Source organism: Asparagus officinalis, chromosome 9, assembly GCF_001876935.1.
Source record: "Asparagus officinalis chromosome 9, Aspof.V1, whole genome shotgun sequence".
NCBI lineage: Eukaryota > Viridiplantae > Streptophyta > Magnoliopsida > Asparagales > Asparagaceae > Asparagus > Asparagus officinalis.
The window spans coordinates 53,653,186-53,672,219 of record NC_033802.1 but is presented as its reverse complement, the minus strand read 5'-3'; the positions used below and the strand labels follow the sequence as shown (position 1 = coordinate 53,672,219).

General features: G+C 48.5%; 1 long non-coding RNA gene across 1 annotated transcript; it reads right to left on the bottom strand.

The window, feature by feature from the left end:
- Window positions 9,705-10,132, bottom strand: LOC109824476. The gene is made up of 4 exons (XR_002242654.1): window positions 10,094-10,132; window positions 9,955-10,026; window positions 9,811-9,882; window positions 9,705-9,741 (listed from the first exon to the last, which is right to left on the bottom strand). It is a non-coding gene; the product is annotated as an uncharacterized LOC109824476 (long non-coding RNA).

The window sequence follows — 19,034 nt, the reverse complement described above, 5'->3', positions numbered from 1 at the left end:
TATGTTAACCAAATGGAAATTTGGACAAATAAGGAGAATCGGGATAAGAAGGTCGTATGAATACCTGCAGTCCCCCTGTCCTCAGATGCAGCCGGGATGCCAAGAGTCATAAGAGTATCGACCCAAGCGGCTGGTCCTATGATGGCACTCTCTTATTAGTCAAAATGAAAATTTAGACGAATAAGAAGAATTGGGATCTGCATACCTGTAGATCCATTATCCGCGGGCATTTGAGGGATGCCAGGAGTCATATGAGAATCAGTCCTAGTGGCTGGTCCTATGATCGCACTCATATATTAGTCAAAAGCCAGAGGAACATAGGAAAGTACAATATCCCTGAATCGTATACATACCTGCAAGCCTGAATCGTATGCATACCTGCAAGCCCGTCGCTCTGAGGCAAACTGGATATGCCAGGAATAGATACCGGGCTAACTCCAATGGTTGACGCTGCGATAATCAATCATTCATTAGTCAGATAAAAGATCGGGCAAGAGGAAGAAAATCAGATATATACCGGTAGATGAACCGTTCCCGAAGAATGGTCTCTCGGTCCCTCTGGAAGTCTGCTCAGCCAGCATGTCAGCTAATAAGCCGGCATCCGGCTTCGAGAAGCTTGGCCCCTCCATCGCAACATCTGCAGGGTAACCTGAATGTTGAAAGATGAGGAAAGCTCGAACGAGAAATCTTCCTTCACCTTGCTTAAGGAAAATTACATTGAATGTGGATATACCTGAATAAGGGACTGCGGGCTCAACATTATTCATCTGTTCAAGGTCGATGTTTAGATCGATGCCCAAGGACCCGTCATGAAGAGCGTCGAGTTTCTTTTCCAGCTGAAGATAGAATATAAAATTCTTCCTCTTTAGCACCGGGAGATAGAATATAAAATTCTTCCTCTCCTCGGACCTTTCCGATGCTCGGAGTGGCGACCCCACTCCCAGTTCATCATTCCGGGTGCTCGGAGTGGAGATCCCATTCCCAGTTCATCCTTCCAGATACTGGGGGTGGAGAATCCCACCTCGAGTTTCTTTTCCAGCTGAAGATAGAATATAAAATTCTTCCTCTTTAGCACCGGGAGATAGAATATAAAATTCTTCCTCTCCTCGGACCTTTCCGATGCTCGGAGTGGCGACCCCACTCCCAGTTCATCATTCCGGGTGCTCGGAGTGGAGATCCCATTCCCAGTTCATCCTTCCAGATACTGGGGGTGGAGAATCCCACCTCGAGTTTCTTTTCCAGCTGAAGATAGAATATAAAATTCTTCCTCTTTAGCACCGGGAGATAGAATATAAAATTCTTCCTCTCCTCGGACCTTTCCGATGCTCGGAGTGGCGACCCCACTCCCAGTTCATCATTCCGGGTGCTCGGAGTGGAGATCCCATTCCCAGTTCATCCTTCCAGATACTGGGGGTGGAGAATCCCACCTCGAGTTTCTTTTCCAGCTGAAGATAGAATATAAAATTCTTCCTCTTTAGCACCGGGAGATAGAATATAAAATTCTTCCTCTCCTCGGACCTTTCCGATGCTCGGAGTGGCGACCCCACTCCCAGTTCATCATTCCGGGTGCTCGGAGTGGAGATCCCATTCCCAGTTCATCCTTCCAGATACTGGGGGTGGAGAATCCCACCTCGAGTTTCTTTTCCAGCTGAAGATAGAATATAAAATTCTTCCTCTTTAGCACCGGGAGATAGAATATAAAATTCTTCCTCTCCTCGGACCTTTCCGATGCTCGGAGTGGCGACCCCACTCCCAGTTCATCATTCCGGGTGCTCGGAGTGGAGATCCCATTCCCAGTTCATCCTTCCAGATACTGGGGGTGGAGAATCCCACCTCGAGTTTCTTTTCCAGCTGAAGATAGAATATAAAATTCTTCCTCTTTAGCACCGGGAGATAGAATATAAAATTCTTCCTCTCCTCGGACCTTTCCGATGCTCGGAGTGGCGACCCCACTCCCAGTTCATCATTCCGGGTGCTCGGAGTGGAGATCCCATTCCCAGTTCATCCTTCCAGATACTGGGGGTGGAGAATCCCACCTCGAGTTTCTTTTCCAGCTGAAGATAGAATATAAAATTCTTCCTCTTTAGCACCGGGAGATAGAATATAAAATTCTTCCTCTCCTCGGACCTTTCCGATGCTCGGAGTGGCGACCCCACTCCCAGTTCATCATTCCGGGTGCTCGGAGTGGAGATCCCATTCCCAGTTCATCCTTCCAGATACTGGGGGTGGAGAATCCCACCTCGAGTTTCTTTTCCAGCTGAAGATAGAATATAAAATTCTTCCTCTTTAGCACCGGGAGATAGAATATAAAATTCTTCCTCTCCTCGGACCTTTCCGATGCTCGGAGTGGCGACCCCACTCCCAGTTCATCATTCCGGGTGCTCGGAGTGGAGATCCCATTCCCAGTTCATCCTTCCAGATACTGGGGGTGGAGAATCCCACCTCGAGTTTCTTTTCCAGCTGAAGATAGAATATAAAATTCTTCCTCTTTAGCACCGGGAGATAGAATATAAAATTCTTCCTCTCCTCGGACCTTTCCGATGCTCGGAGTGGCGACCCCACTCCCAGTTCATCATTCCGGGTGCTCGGAGTGGAGATCCCATTCCCAGTTCATCCTTCCAGATACTGGGGGTGGAGAATCCCACCTCGAGTTTCTTTTCCAGCTGAAGATAGAATATAAAATTCTTCCTCTTTAGCACCGGGAGATAGAATATAAAATTCTTCCTCTCCTCGGACCTTTCCGATGCTCGGAGTGGCGACCCCACTCCCAGTTCATCATTCCGGGTGCTCGGAGTGGAGATCCCATTCCCAGTTCATCCTTCCAGATACTGGGGGTGGAGAATCCCACCTCGAGTTTCTTTTCCAGCTGAAGATAGAATATAAAATTCTTCCTCTTTAGCACCGGGAGATAGAATATAAAATTCTTCCTCTCCTCGGACCTTTCCGATGCTCGGAGTGGCGACCCCACTCCCAGTTCATCATTCCGGGTGCTCGGAGTGGAGATCCCATTCCCAGTTCATCCTTCCAGATACTGGGGGTGGAGAATCCCACCTCGAGTTTCTTTTCCAGCTGAAGATAGAATATAAAATTCTTCCTCTTTAGCACCGGGAGATAGAATATAAAATTCTTCCTCTCCTCGGACCTTTCCGATGCTCGGAGTGGCGACCCCACTCCCAGTTCATCATTCCGGGTGCTCGGAGTGGAGATCCCATTCCCAGTTCATCCTTCCAGATACTGGGGGTGGAGAATCCCACCTCGAGTTTCTTTTCCAGCTGAAGATAGAATATAAAATTCTTCCTCTTTAGCACCGGGAGATAGAATATAAAATTCTTCCTCTCCTCGGACCTTTCCGATGCTCGGAGTGGCGACCCCACTCCCAGTTCATCATTCCGGGTGCTCGGAGTGGAGATCCCATTCCCAGTTCATCCTTCCAGATACTGGGGGTGGAGAATCCCACCTCGAGTTTCTTTTCCAGCTGAAGATAGAATATAAAATTCTTCCTCTTTAGCACCGGGAGATAGAATATAAAATTCTTCCTCTCCTCGGACCTTTCCGATGCTCGGAGTGGCGACCCCACTCCCAGTTCATCATTCCGGGTGCTCGGAGTGGAGATCCCATTCCCAGTTCATCCTTCCAGATACTGGGGGTGGAGAATCCCACCTCGAGTTTCTTTTCCAGCTGAAGATAGAATATAAAATTCTTCCTCTTTAGCACCGGGAGATAGAATATAAAATTCTTCCTCTCCTCGGACCTTTCCGATGCTCGGAGTGGCGACCCCACTCCCAGTTCATCATTCCGGGTGCTCGGAGTGGAGATCCCATTCCCAGTTCATCCTTCCAGATACTGGGGGTGGAGAATCCCACCTCGAGTTTCTTTTCCAGCTGAAGATAGAATATAAAATTCTTCCTCTTTAGCACCGGGAGATAGAATATAAAATTCTTCCTCTCCTCGGACCTTTCCGATGCTCGGAGTGGCGACCCCACTCCCAGTTCATCATTCCGGGTGCTCGGAGTGGAGATCCCATTCCCAGTTCATCCTTCCAGATACTGGGGGTGGAGAATCCCACCTCGAGTTTCTTTTCCAGCTGAAGATAGAATATAAAATTCTTCCTCTTTAGCACCGGGAGATAGAATATAAAATTCTTCCTCTCCTCGGACCTTTCCGATGCTCGGAGTGGCGACCCCACTCCCAGTTCATCATTCCGGGTGCTCGGAGTGGAGATCCCATTCCCAGTTCATCCTTCCAGATACTGGGGGTGGAGAATCCCACCTCGAGTTTCTTTTCCAGCTGAAGATAGAATATAAAATTCTTCCTCTTTAGCACCGGGAGATAGAATATAAAATTCTTCCTCTCCTCGGACCTTTCCGATGCTCGGAGTGGCGACCCCACTCCCAGTTCATCATTCCGGGTGCTCGGAGTGGAGATCCCATTCCCAGTTCATCCTTCCAGATACTGGGGGTGGAGAATCCCACCTCGAGTTTCTTTTCCAGCTGAAGATAGAATATAAAATTCTTCCTCTTTAGCACCGGGAGATAGAATATAAAATTCTTCCTCTCCTCGGACCTTTCCGATGCTCGGAGTGGCGACCCCACTCCCAGTTCATCATTCCGGGTGCTCGGAGTGGAGATCCCATTCCCAGTTCATCCTTCCAGATACTGGGGGTGGAGAATCCCACCTCGAGTTTCTTTTCCAGCTGAAGATAGAATATAAAATTCTTCCTCTTTAGCACCGGGAGATAGAATATAAAATTCTTCCTCTCCTCGGACCTTTCCGATGCTCGGAGTGGCGACCCCACTCCCAGTTCATCATTCCGGGTGCTCGGAGTGGAGATCCCATTCCCAGTTCATCCTTCCAGATACTGGGGGTGGAGAATCCCACCTCGAGTTTCTTTTCCAGCTGAAGATAGAATATAAAATTCTTCCTCTTTAGCACCGGGAGATAGAATATAAAATTCTTCCTCTCCTCGGACCTTTCCGATGCTCGGAGTGGCGACCCCACTCCCAGTTCATCATTCCGGGTGCTCGGAGTGGAGATCCCATTCCCAGTTCATCCTTCCAGATACTGGGGGTGGAGAATCCCACCTCGAGTTTCTTTTCCAGCTGAAGATAGAATATAAAATTCTTCCTCTTTAGCACCGGGAGATAGAATATAAAATTCTTCCTCTCCTCGGACCTTTCCGATGCTCGGAGTGGCGACCCCACTCCCAGTTCATCATTCCGGGTGCTCGGAGTGGAGATCCCATTCCCAGTTCATCCTTCCAGATACTGGGGGTGGAGAATCCCACCTCGAGTTTCTTTTCCAGCTGAAGATAGAATATAAAATTCTTCCTCTTTAGCACCGGGAGATAGAATATAAAATTCTTCCTCTCCTCGGACCTTTCCGATGCTCGGAGTGGCGACCCCACTCCCAGTTCATCATTCCGGGTGCTCGGAGTGGAGATCCCATTCCCAGTTCATCCTTCCAGATACTGGGGGTGGAGAATCCCACCTCGAGTTTCTTTTCCAGCTGAAGATAGAATATAAAATTCTTCCTCTTTAGCACCGGGAGATAGAATATAAAATTCTTCCTCTCCTCGGACCTTTCCGATGCTCGGAGTGGCGACCCCACTCCCAGTTCATCATTCCGGGTGCTCGGAGTGGAGATCCCATTCCCAGTTCATCCTTCCAGATACTGGGGGTGGAGAATCCCACCTCGAGTTTCTTTTCCAGCTGAAGATAGAATATAAAATTCTTCCTCTTTAGCACCGGGAGATAGAATATAAAATTCTTCCTCTCCTCGGACCTTTCCGATGCTCGGAGTGGCGACCCCACTCCCAGTTCATCATTCCGGGTGCTCGGAGTGGAGATCCCATTCCCAGTTCATCCTTCCAGATACTGGGGGTGGAGAATCCCACCTCGAGTTTCTTTTCCAGCTGAAGATAGAATATAAAATTCTTCCTCTTTAGCACCGGGAGATAGAATATAAAATTCTTCCTCTCCTCGGACCTTTCCGATGCTCGGAGTGGCGACCCCACTCCCAGTTCATCATTCCGGGTGCTCGGAGTGGAGATCCCATTCCCAGTTCATCCTTCCAGATACTGGGGGTGGAGAATCCCACCTCGAGTTTCTTTTCCAGCTGAAGATAGAATATAAAATTCTTCCTCTTTAGCACCGGGAGATAGAATATAAAATTCTTCCTCTCCTCGGACCTTTCCGATGCTCGGAGTGGCGACCCCACTCCCAGTTCATCATTCCGGGTGCTCGGAGTGGAGATCCCATTCCCAGTTCATCCTTCCAGATACTGGGGGTGGAGAATCCCACCTCGAGTTTCTTTTCCAGCTGAAGATAGAATATAAAATTCTTCCTCTTTAGCACCGGGAGATAGAATATAAAATTCTTCCTCTCCTCGGACCTTTCCGATGCTCGGAGTGGCGACCCCACTCCCAGTTCATCATTCCGGGTGCTCGGAGTGGAGATCCCATTCCCAGTTCATCCTTCCAGATACTGGGGGTGGAGAATCCCACCTCGAGTTTCTTTTCCAGCTGAAGATAGAATATAAAATTCTTCCTCTTTAGCACCGGGAGATAGAATATAAAATTCTTCCTCTCCTCGGACCTTTCCGATGCTCGGAGTGGCGACCCCACTCCCAGTTCATCATTCCGGGTGCTCGGAGTGGAGATCCCATTCCCAGTTCATCCTTCCAGATACTGGGGGTGGAGAATCCCACCTCGAGTTTCTTTTCCAGCTGAAGATAGAATATAAAATTCTTCCTCTTTAGCACCGGGAGATAGAATATAAAATTCTTCCTCTCCTCGGACCTTTCCGATGCTCGGAGTGGCGACCCCACTCCCAGTTCATCATTCCGGGTGCTCGGAGTGGAGATCCCATTCCCAGTTCATCCTTCCAGATACTGGGGGTGGAGAATCCCACCTCGAGTTTCTTTTCCAGCTGAAGATAGAATATAAAATTCTTCCTCTTTAGCACCGGGAGATAGAATATAAAATTCTTCCTCTCCTCGGACCTTTCCGATGCTCGGAGTGGCGACCCCACTCCCAGTTCATCATTCCGGGTGCTCGGAGTGGAGATCCCATTCCCAGTTCATCCTTCCAGATACTGGGGGTGGAGAATCCCACCTCGAGTTTCTTTTCCAGCTGAAGATAGAATATAAAATTCTTCCTCTTTAGCACCGGGAGATAGAATATAAAATTCTTCCTCTCCTCGGACCTTTCCGATGCTCGGAGTGGCGACCCCACTCCCAGTTCATCATTCCGGGTGCTCGGAGTGGAGATCCCATTCCCAGTTCATCCTTCCAGATACTGGGGGTGGAGAATCCCACCTCGAGTTTCTTTTCCAGCTGAAGATAGAATATAAAATTCTTCCTCTTTAGCACCGGGAGATAGAATATAAAATTCTTCCTCTCCTCGGACCTTTCCGATGCTCGGAGTGGAGATCCCACTCCCAGTTCATCCTTCCAGATACTGGGGGTGGAGAATCCCACCTCGAGTTTCTTTTCCAGCTGAAGATAGAATATAAAATTCTTCCTCTTTAGCACCGGGAGATAGAATATAAAATTCTTCCTCTCCTCGGACCTTTCCGATGCTCGGAGTGGCGACCCCACTCCCAGTTCATCATTCCGGGTGCTCGGAGTGGAGATCCCATTCCCAGTTCATCCTTCCAGATACTGGGGGTGGAGAATCCCACCTCGAGTTTCTTTTCCAGCTGAAGATAGAATATAAAATTCTTCCTCTTTAGCACCGGGAGATAGAATATAAAATTCTTCCTCTCCTCGGACCTTTCCGATGCTCGGAGTGGAGATCCCACTCCCAGTTCATCATTCCGGATGCTCGGAGTGGAGATCCCGCTCCCAGTTCATCCTTCCGGATTCTGGGGGTGGATATCCCACCTCGAGTTTCCTTTCCAGCTGTAGATAGAATATAAAATTCTTCCTCTTCAGCATCGGGAGATAGAATATAAAATTCTTCCTCTCCTATTTTGACACAACTTTCAACTTCCAATCCGCGCACTTGGTGCATGGGGAATTTTATCCCGAATCCTAAGTAGGGATAAGTCAACACCTAACACGTGTTGCCGGGTAGCCTATTCCCGTAACAAGGGCAAAGTCTACGTATTCAAAGTCGTAGCATTAAGTCTAAGGGAGTTCATTCCTTTAGCACAACGTTACATGCGGAACGGATTTCGACAATCCGCATGCTAGCCCGATTCAAACGGTAATCGGTAAAGGCATATCAAACCCGTTGAAGGCTGGGGGTTTGCCAAAAACCCCAAAGTCAATGCCTAACACGCGTTGCCGGGTAGTCTATTCCCGTAAGAAAGACGAAGTCTATGTATTCAAAGTCATAGCATCAAATCTAAGAAAAGCAATTTTCTTAGCACAACGTTACATGTGGGACGGATCTAGACAATCCACATGCTAGCCCGATTCAAACGGTGATCGGTAAAGGCATATCAAACCCGTTGATGGCTGGGGGTTTGCCAAAAATCCCATAAAATCTGTCATTCAGAAGAAATGCAGACAAATCACAAGAAAGAAGCAAATGTGGAGTTTCTATTAATAGGTCAAGTCAAAAGCATACAACAAAGAGCTCATTAGCCCGAAGGCAACTGACGGCTAAGAATATGAGACTTTAAGCTAAAAAGTCTATCTGCATAACTCTGCTCAAGTCCCGCCTGCAGATCTGCTCGGGCAGATTCCTCAGAACAGCTCAAGATCTCCGCAGCTTCACTCTTCAACTTCATCAATCCCTCCTGAGTGGATCCGAACTCCTCGAGTACCTGGTCACGGGAACGCTCTAGTCCGATCAAGTCATCTGCGATAAGAACGGCGGATTCCTCGGCACGCTTCAAGGCCTCCTTCAACCTAGTCGCTTCCTCGCGATTCGAGTCCAAGGAACGGAGTAACTCAGCTTTCTCCCTATCCATCCTCGCCATGTTAGCCATTAGATGCGCAAGGGAGCTCTCGCGTGACTGAAGCTCACGCCCGACGGAAGATCTCAGTTCACGCCACTGCTCCATCCTATGCTCTAACTCAGAGGATACGAAAGAAGAAGCCCCGGTAACCTCCAGTTCCTTCAACTCTCGTATCTCTGACTCCAGGGCAGCGAAATCAGCAGTGAAGGAATCAGCCAGTTCCGGGTATCCTTCTTCCCTCATCATCGTCATGTGGCGAGAGAAGGAACGCCGGAACTGATCGAAGCCGCCTCCTCGGTGGAGAAGCTTCTCGATCAAGCCATTATACCAGGCGGTGAAGAAGCTGAGGTCCGTACGGAAAGCCTCTCCGTCAGGATCAGTATCGGCCAAAAGGCTACGGACACGCTCGTGCAAAGAAGATCGAGATCCTACAAGCAACAACTTGGAAGCTCAGTGAACTATCGAATATGGAAAGGAAAGTCAAAAGGCAGGTTCCGAACATACCGACGCCAACGGATGTCCCATCGGGTTGAGAGCCGACAGGCTCCGGGACAGCAGCAGAAGAGGGTACGTCAGCCCCTGCAGACAGATTGCTCGCACCACTCGGCAGAGACGGGGAGGCACCACTGCTATGAGGACTTTCAACCCCGGGGACTGTAGCAGTATCAGGCTGAACGCCTGGTCCTACAGTGACATTCCTATGTTAACCAAATGGAAATTTGGACAAGTAAGGAGAATCGGGATAAGGAGGTCGTATACATACCTGCAATCCCCATGTCCTCAGATGCAGCCGGAATGCCAAGAGTCATAAGAGTATCGGCCCAAGCTGCTGGTCCTATGATGACACTCTCTTATTAGTCAAAATGAAAATTTAGACGAATAAGAAGAATTGGGATCTGCATACCTGTAGATCCATTATCCGCGGGCATTTGAGGGATGTCAGGAGTCATATGAGAATCAGTCCTAGCGGCTGGTCCTATGATTGCACTCATTAGTCAAAAGACAGATAAACATAGGAAAGTACAATATCCCTGAATCGTATACATACCTGCAAGCCCGTCGCTCTGAGGCAAACTGGATATGCCAGGGATAGATACCGGGCTAACTCCAATGGTAGACGCTGCGATAATCAATCATTCATTAGTCATATGAAATATCGGGCAAGAGGGAGAAAATCAGATATATACCGGTAGATGAATCGTTCCCGAAGAATGGTCTCTCGGTCCCTCTGGAAGTCTGCTCAGCCAGCATGTCAGCTAATAAGCCGGCATCCGGCTTCGAGAAGCTTGGCCCCTCCATCGCAACATCTGCAGGGTAACCCAAATGTTGAAGGATGAGGAAAGCTCAAACGAGAAATCTTCCTTCACCTTACATAAGGAAAATGACATTGGATGCGGATATACCTGAATAAGGGATTGTGGGCTCAACATTATTTATCTGCTCAAGATCGATGTTAAGGTCGATGCCCAAAGACCCATCGTGAAAAGCGTCGCACATTTGTTGCACAAAGCAATCCATGTTGTCAACGCCAGGGGACGCCGAACCCGGTGGGAGTTCGCCCTCCTCGAAGAAACCTGAAGCACAAAACATGGTCACAAATCCCCAAAAGGTAAACAACCTTGAAGCAAGAGCAATTGAATGTTACCTCCCCCTCCATCGGCAGTGCTCCCTAAGTCCACTCCACAGGGACGCTGATCGTCATGGGGCTTATGGGCGGTCTTCTTCCTCTTCGGGGCACCAACCCTCCGAGGACCAAAGGGTCGAACATGCGCAGGCCTATCACACGTTTCAACGTGTGTAGGAGCTGGTGGCTCATGATCATTGACTGCCCTACCTAAAGTGACAATAGCCATTTCAATGAAAAAGAGCTGTCATTTATGGAAAATGAAAATTAAAAGAGATAGGACAAACCAGTATCGAGATCCCCTCTGCCGGTATCTGCGTCCGCATACTCGTCCTCGGAGGTCTCGTCATCATCACCCGTAGGGAGAAGTTCTTCTTCGTCTGAGACAAGAGATTTGGCATGCCCTTTTCTCCGCTTCTGAGCAAGCTCAGCTCTGCGACCAGCCATCATAGCAGCCCGGACCGCGTACTCGGACTGCAACTCTGAGAGGCTCCTCACGCTGATGGACTCATATGCAGAAAGGAACCACTTGCAGCTGAGGAAAGTGATCAATGGCTTACGCCGGTACGAAGGAAGAGCAAAACGGGCTCCAGTACAGCCCACCATCGTCCATAGCCACGCTCGAACGCCATCAATCAATCCTCCCTCAACCCGCAGGCTGCGGCTCGGATTCCCGACATACAGTTGGTCATAGCCGAATTGTCGAGCAAAGCGGCAAGGGAGATAAGGCTCTATGTGGCACTGGTTCTTCACCCGAAGGACGAGATAGCCTACACGGATGTTCACTAACCACCGGAAGCAACCAGCGTCAAGAACGGTCCGGTCACTTCTAGGTTTCTCCTCATCAACCAGCACGTCGCCATAGCGACCTGAAAAGTGAGGGAAACACTTAAAGAACTCCCAACTCTTGCGGACCCGGAGCTCTCGCTGAACATCACTAAATTTGCTCCCAAACCATCTGCTCTGCTCCAACAATTGCATGAAGGGGACAGGGATGTCAACAACGCTGGGGGCCGACATCAAGTCGGGACGGTGAAGAACGAGCCACGCCATCAAATATGCGTAAGGGAGCTCAACCTTTGGGCAAACCAGCTCAGCTGATGGTTCAGAACCCATATGTGTAAAACTGCTAACCAGACCCCTGAGCCCGCAATGGATACTAGCAACCATTGCTGGGAGCAGGGAAAGCTCTCTCCCATAAGCCAGCTGAACTGCAGGGAAGAGCACCTCGATGGGTAGAGCGTCAGAAGGTTGGTGCGGGACGACACACTTCTTCAACCAAAGGGCAAGGTAGCCTGCTAATAGCGCCCGGGACCCTATAGACCTCTGTGCGCGGCGGAGAAAAGAGCGAAACTTTGTCCCCGCGGGAAAAGCCCCCTCAGCACTGCCGATAGTGTAGGAACGAACCTCAGCCTTTTCCAACAACTCATTAACGGCCGAAGGAGTCATCACGTCTAATTCATGAATGGGCGCACTAGAATCACCATCCAAGTTCTGAAACAAGTAGCTGGCAAACTGCTTCAAGCTGATCTGCCTCTTCCTTCTCGCTTGGGGAGAAGTTTGGATCAAGGAAGTGTAGTAGTGGCAAGTAAGATCCCAGAGTGTGTCATACATGTCCGGAGTATCTTTCTTCATACACTCCAGCTGCTGGTTCGTAGGGAAGTACTCCTGATACGGACAGTCCCCCATCGGAAGACCCGAAACATAATGCATCTCGTGCAAGGCCAACCCTAGCTCACCTCCGCTGGTCAGGAAGGTGTTGCTATCGGGCACATAAGTCTCCAGCAAAGCCAAGAAATGGCGACAGCTGACTGGGATGCCGTACATAGTAGCTCGTATGGGTGCATACAACCCACTGCTCTTCAGATCCCTCTCCCAGCGCGCCAAGACGAAACCAGTCATGCGCGCCCACCACCCTTTGGCTAGGGAGGAAGCCCAGCCATAACATCTGTACTCCGATGGGGGTAACTGTCTCCCAAGAAGAGCCAGACGGTTGCTCACAGTCGGAGCAGCAGCTGACACCTCGCCTGGGGGTGCAGTATCAAGACCCATGATCCCGGGTCGTAGACCACGCACGTCATGATACCCCTCAGAGCCAGGAGTCTTATGGTGAGTAGCATATCCGCATTGAACCCGATCAGCATCTTCAGTAAGATGCCAAGACATCTGCCGGTCCACGGCTTGCCCCTTCAAATGACTGAAAGAATAGTGGCGTGGAATCGAAGGGATGTACAAACAGGCTCCACCGTCAAGAGTTAACCAATGCTCCTCACAAAGAGTCAGCGTGGCAGGATCCCTGACATGATCTCCAAATAGAAAACCCGGCTTCTTTAGAACCTGAGTGGAAGTAGAATCAGGGGTGAAGGAGGCATCTGTGATAAGTTGGCGCAAGCAATGGCGCCCTCCTTCCTGTATCGAACGGCAAGAGTCATTTGGACGATCCCCGTCGAACCGAGGAAGTGGGCCAACAGCCTGCCTAAGAGTAGCGGAAGAGAAAACCTCCCGACTACATCCGGTGTTGGCGTGAGGAGGAAGGCTACCCGCGGGAAATTCCACTGCAATAAAGCACAAGGGCGGAATCAGAAAATCCATCTCGTAAGAAGAATGATAGACTCATCCACGGAATAATTGGAGAGACGATTTTGAGTGACCTACACCGGAAGGACGGCATGCATTATCACGTGAATAACGTGGTAACGTACACCGACCTATAAGGTGTAGGACAACACAAAATCGCCCCAATATATCCGAAGACTTGAATTGGCTAAGCAAAACAAGTCTGAAACCTTACCCTCCGCGAGAGAGGTATCGGTTCTTCCTTCATGACCCGCAAAGAGGTCAATCAGGGATGCAAGAAAAAAAAATCTCTGCATAAATTCTCACCCCCGAAGAATGAGGCCGCGGGAGAGGATGTCGTAGGAACCTCCTCCTCACTATGCTGTGAACGAGAACGACTCCTCCGGGGACGAGATCGACGCGGAGACATTGCAAATCTGCAACGAAAAGCAGCAAGTCAGGTACAATCTAAAACATGAATATACGAAATTTAAAAGGGAAATTAAGAACTTTAAAACATGGATACACGAAATTTAAAAGGGAAATTAAGAACTTTAATTAAAATCCTATACACAAATAGGATTTCATAATTGAAGTCTAATTAAACCTACAAATTTCGTGCACGATGATTGTCATCTTGCGCGGTGAATTTTGGTGAAATACCCAAAATACCCTTAGTGTTCAAGGCCAAAATCTAGGTCAAGGACACGCGTGACCCGGGTCATGATCGTCACATTCGATCATATAACACCCCGGTACCCCACAATTTTGGTTAAACAAATAAACCCCTCTAACAACTTTTGGTCCTCTTGCCTAAAGCACCCGTCAAATTTTCAACCGAGTGGACATACAATCCAAGACCTAATTTCAGTCCTCTTTTGCATAAAAGCCCCTCAAAAGATTTCGACCATAATGCAATTTTGCATAAAAGCCCCTCAAAAGATTTTGGCCATAGTGTAACTTTGCAAATAAACCCCCCAAAGTTTCGGCCATTACCTCTTTTTGCAAATAAACCCCCACGAATTTTGCAAATGAACCCCCCAAAGTTCCGGCCATTACCTCTTTTTGCACAAAACCCCCCGAAGTAATAGTGCATACATGCCCCCTAGTCTACCACAAGGATAAAGATGCAACCTTTACAAGAAAGTAAGAGGATTATAAAGAAGAGCTTACCCAAATCAAGAGGCTTGAAATCCCCAACTCCAAGTGCCAAGACGTGAGTTTTAAGGTGGAGGAAGAAACCCTAGTTGGAGTTGAAAATTTTCGGCCAATGAGGAGCATACAAAAATCCGAAGTTCCTTGAGGGTTTGGAGCTTTTGAGAAAAGTGAAACAATGGAGGAAGGCTCTTGGGGAAGGAGAACTCTCAAAACCGAAATAGAGGGGAGGGGGTTCGGTTTGGAGCCAAAGAGGGGGGAAGTTCTCTCCTTTGAAATTTGAATTAAAGGAGGGGGGGACCATGAGCAAAAGAGGAAAAGGCCAAACAAAGGAAAGAAAGGGGGGGGGACCACACGAACCAAGACACCCCCATGGGGTGTCTCGGCAAAACCGAGACACCCCAAGGGTGTCTCGGCAAAGCCGAGACACCCCAGGGTGTCCCGGTTTTGTCGGGACACCCCCGGGGCGTCTTGAGTCTGTTTTGACCCCCCCGAACCTTGTTTGACCCCTAAATTGTTTTCTGAGCCCCAAAACACTCTGATTCTTCGCCAATGGGTGGATATTGATGAACTCCAAAAGTCAACCTTTGACGAATCAAAACCCTAGAGTGGACGCCGGTCAACGCGTAACCCTAGGTCAACCCCACTCAACGGGTTGTGAGCAAAAGTCAACGTTTGACGATTCAAAACCCTAAGGGTCAACGCCGGTCAACGCCGGTCAACGCCAGTCAACGCGTTGCGACGAAAGTCAACGTTTGACGATTCAAAACCCTAAGGGCCAACGCCGGTCAACGCGTAACCCTAGGTCAACGCCGGTCAATGCGTTGCACCAAAAGTCAACCTTTGACGAATCAAAACCCTAGGGTGGACGCCGGTCAACGCGAAACCCTAAGTCAACCCCACTCAACGGGTTGTGAGCGAAAGTCAACGTTTGACGATTCAAAACCCTAAGGGTCAACGCCGGTCAACGCGTAACCCTAGGTAACGCCAGTCAACGCGTTGCGACAAAAGTCAACCGTTGACGATCCAACCCTAGGTCAACGCCGGTCAATGCGTTGCGCCAAAAGTCAACCTTTGATGAATCAAAACCCTAGGGTGGACGCCGGTCAACGCGTAACCCTAGGTCAACCCCACTCAACGGGTTGTGAGCGAAAGTCAACGTTTGACGATTCAAAACCCTAAGGGTCAACGCCGATCAACGCGTACCCTAGGTCAACGCCGGTCAACGCGTTACGACAAAAAGTCAACACACGGTGATCCAAAACCCTAAGTCAACACGATGTGACGGAGGTAGTTCAAAGTCAACACCAATGACACTGGCCAAACTCAATTCATCAGCTGCAAATTCAAGACTCCGACGACGGCCAAGCGATAAACGCAGTGCCGGAAGAACTTCGGTTATTCGTCAAAGCATCGAATAGACCGAAAATCGAAGAAGCCAAGAGTTGAAGCTAACTACAGGTCCTTTACACGTGAGCGGATAGGATTTCTGAACAACGAAGACCCGTACCAATCGGAAGCCCGGCACTGCTCACAAAAAGGACAATGCCCTCCGTGCCTCGACCACTCTAAAGACAATCCAACCATCAGAACGGATCGAACTCTTCGTCACGCATCCAACGCACCCGGAATCACTCAAATCCGAGTTCGTACGAAGAATCTACGGAGAAAACGATCAAAATACACCTACGGACGTCTCGGAGTTCCGAAACACCCCCAGGGGTGTCTCAGAAATTCCGAGACACCCCAGGGGTGTCTCGGAATTTCCGAGACACCCTAGGGTGTCTCTGAAAATCCGAGACACCCCAGGGGTGTCTCGGAAAAGACGAGACACCCCTAGGGGTGTCTCGGATTCTTGGAGACACCCCAAGGGTGTCTCAGATCTGTGGAGACACCCCTGGGGTGTCCTGGATTTGTGCAGATGCCCCAAGCCCCCTTTTGCCTATAAATAGACCCCCTTACCTCATTTGGAAGGATCTGGATTTTTGGGAGAGCCTTGGCGAAGCCCTGCTGCAGCAAACAGTGATCGAGCGCTTCAACCGAGGAGGAGAGGTCTACATCAGTCTTCATCACCCGTTCTCATCTAATCCTTAGTATTAGCCTTTAGCGTTAATACTAAGAAGAGCTAATACCTCGCTTTAGCCGAGGTATATGCTTATAGCTTCTAGATCTCACGCGGATCGACGAAGCTCTGTCCGATATTTCTGGATTAGGAGTTTCTAGATCTCACGCGGATCGACGAAACTCTGTCCGATTTATCCGGAACGGATCTGATTGCCCCGGTGGTCCACGGATATCAACATCCCCGTCACAGGCCAAAGACCCACGCAAGCGAGACCGCACCAAAACGGGATCTCGTGTTTATTTTCGATAAAGTTGTAATCTTTGTTTTGTTGCATCCTTGTTGTAACGTTTAAAGTTGTAACAGATTCAAAAGCAATGAAAACAGCGACTTTCACCGAAAACATCAATGAATAAGCCCGGGGTATCACATGCTTCTCTAGGGAAACTAGAACAACTCTGACTCCCGTAGAAATTCTAGAATTACCGGGAGCGCTTGCCGTATTGGTCGCTTGGGAATCCCCGTCGAAGTACAATTGCCACACCTATTTGTGCAAGGTAGTGTTGACTTCGTGGGTTTCATCGGGTAAATCTTCATATAATTCGGCTGTATCCGCTGCAGGGTTAGCCGCCAGAAGATCACAAATTGCCTGTCCTTCAATTGACTTATGCTGCTTAAAATGTAAGTCGTATTAGAATAGGAGGAGGACCTATTTTGCCAATCACCAATTCATGGAGGCTAGTTGCATCATGAATACTCGAACTGGAATAACGTTCGAGATGACGTAAATTGTTTGCCCGACGAGGTAGTGTTGCATCTTTTGGATAGCGAACACCAAAACGACATTCCTTTTCGATCATTGGGTACTGAGATTCGACACCTACCAAAGTTCGACTTAGGTAATATATTGCCTGCTCGTGACCGTTGTCATCGTCCTGGCAAGCAAAGCACTTAATGAGTGGTTCATCACCTTGATGTAAATCAAGAACGGTTTACCCGATTTTGGTGTTACGAGAACAGTAGGATTTGAGAGATATGACTTGATATCTTCAAATGCCTTCTGACAAGCGTCGTCCTAGATAAAAGATACACCTTTCTTTGTGAGCTTTGAGAATGGTTGATATTTCCCGGACAGGTTCAAGATGAATTTCCGGATGTAAGCCAATCTTCCTTGTAGTCCCCTGAGTTCCTTAATGTTTCTCGGGGGTTACAATTCATTTATTGCCTTCACTTTGTCAGGGTCAATATGGATGCCCTTCGTGGTGATGACAAATCCGAGGAAATTTGCCGTTGGACATTCCAAGGAAAGACTTGGTAGGTTCATCTTCAATTGATGACTACGCATGAGGTCGAACATTATCCTCAAGTCTTTAATGTGGTCGTCCTTGTTGCGGCTTTTAACAACCAAATCATAAACGTAGCACTCAACGGTCTTCTGGAGATGTTCTTGAAAGATCTTCGTCATCACTCATTGCTACGTAGCGTCTGCGTTCTTCAAGCCAAAGTGCATGACTGTGTAGCAGAAGACGTCGAGATGTGTTCTGAAAGTGGTATGTTTCTCGTCATCTGGATACATCTTGATTTGTTGTATTCTGAGAATCCGTCCATAAATGATATTCTCTTGAATCCACATGTGTTGTCGATGATAACATCCGTGATAGGGAGAGGAAACTCGTCTTTTGGGCACGCGGTGCTCAGGTCTCTGAATTCAATGCAGATTTTGATCTTCCCATTTTTCTTTAGAACCGGAACAATGTTCGCAAGCCAACCAGGATGTTGCTCTTCCCGGACGAAGCCTGAATCGATCAGCTTTTTAACTTCAGCCTTAATTACCTCCATAATTTGCAGACAAAATTGTCTTTTCTGTTGCTTGACGGGTTTAGCATCGGTTTTGATGTTAAGATGATGCATCACCATATTTGGATAAAGTCCTGGCTTGTCTTCATAGTTCTAGGCAAAAACATCGATATACTCTCTAATGAGAGCAATCAACTCTGCCTTCTCGTCTGCTGGAAGGCTATCACTTACGAATATTGGTTTCGGATTGTCTTCGTCACCCATGATTTCCTGGACCACTTTATCCTCGGTGGGAGGCTCTCTTTGTTCGAACCGGTTACCATATTGGATATTCAGGTGGTGGACCCATGAGTCTTCCAAAGCCGGCAGTTGATCATCTTCCTCCATTGTGGTGAGATCAACTATGGCCATGTTCGACATTAACCCTTTGAACACCTTACCGTTGCTGATGTCGGAGTCCCAACCTTAAGAATCAGATGAATTTTTGTCTTTGGCCAATTGACTTCCAATTTGCCAACAACATTCATCATTAGATGAGGAGACGTAGCCTAGGCCCCTCCTGTATGCATAGTAGTTATCAAGTTTTTCTTTTGGGATGTAAGCAGCCTTAGTCCGAATTCGAGGACCTCGACCGAAGCAAAGTCCTTCTCCAAGTGCAAGATTGTATCCCCATTTCTTCATGAGTTTATGCGCTTCTGGACTATACTTGGATAGATGAGGACCGGGTTTTTCATCATCCTTATCATCTCTCGAAAAATGGTCCGGCATTGGAGACATCTTGCATTTACCGTAGATTATCTCTTTCTGACCCTTTCTCTTGGCAGGAATGACAACGGTCGTTTCGAATGAGTCTTGGATATGCCTCTTAGTCAAGCAAGATGATAGGACCGGCATGTGCAAATAAGGATCATCGCATAATCCCTTCATTAGCCCC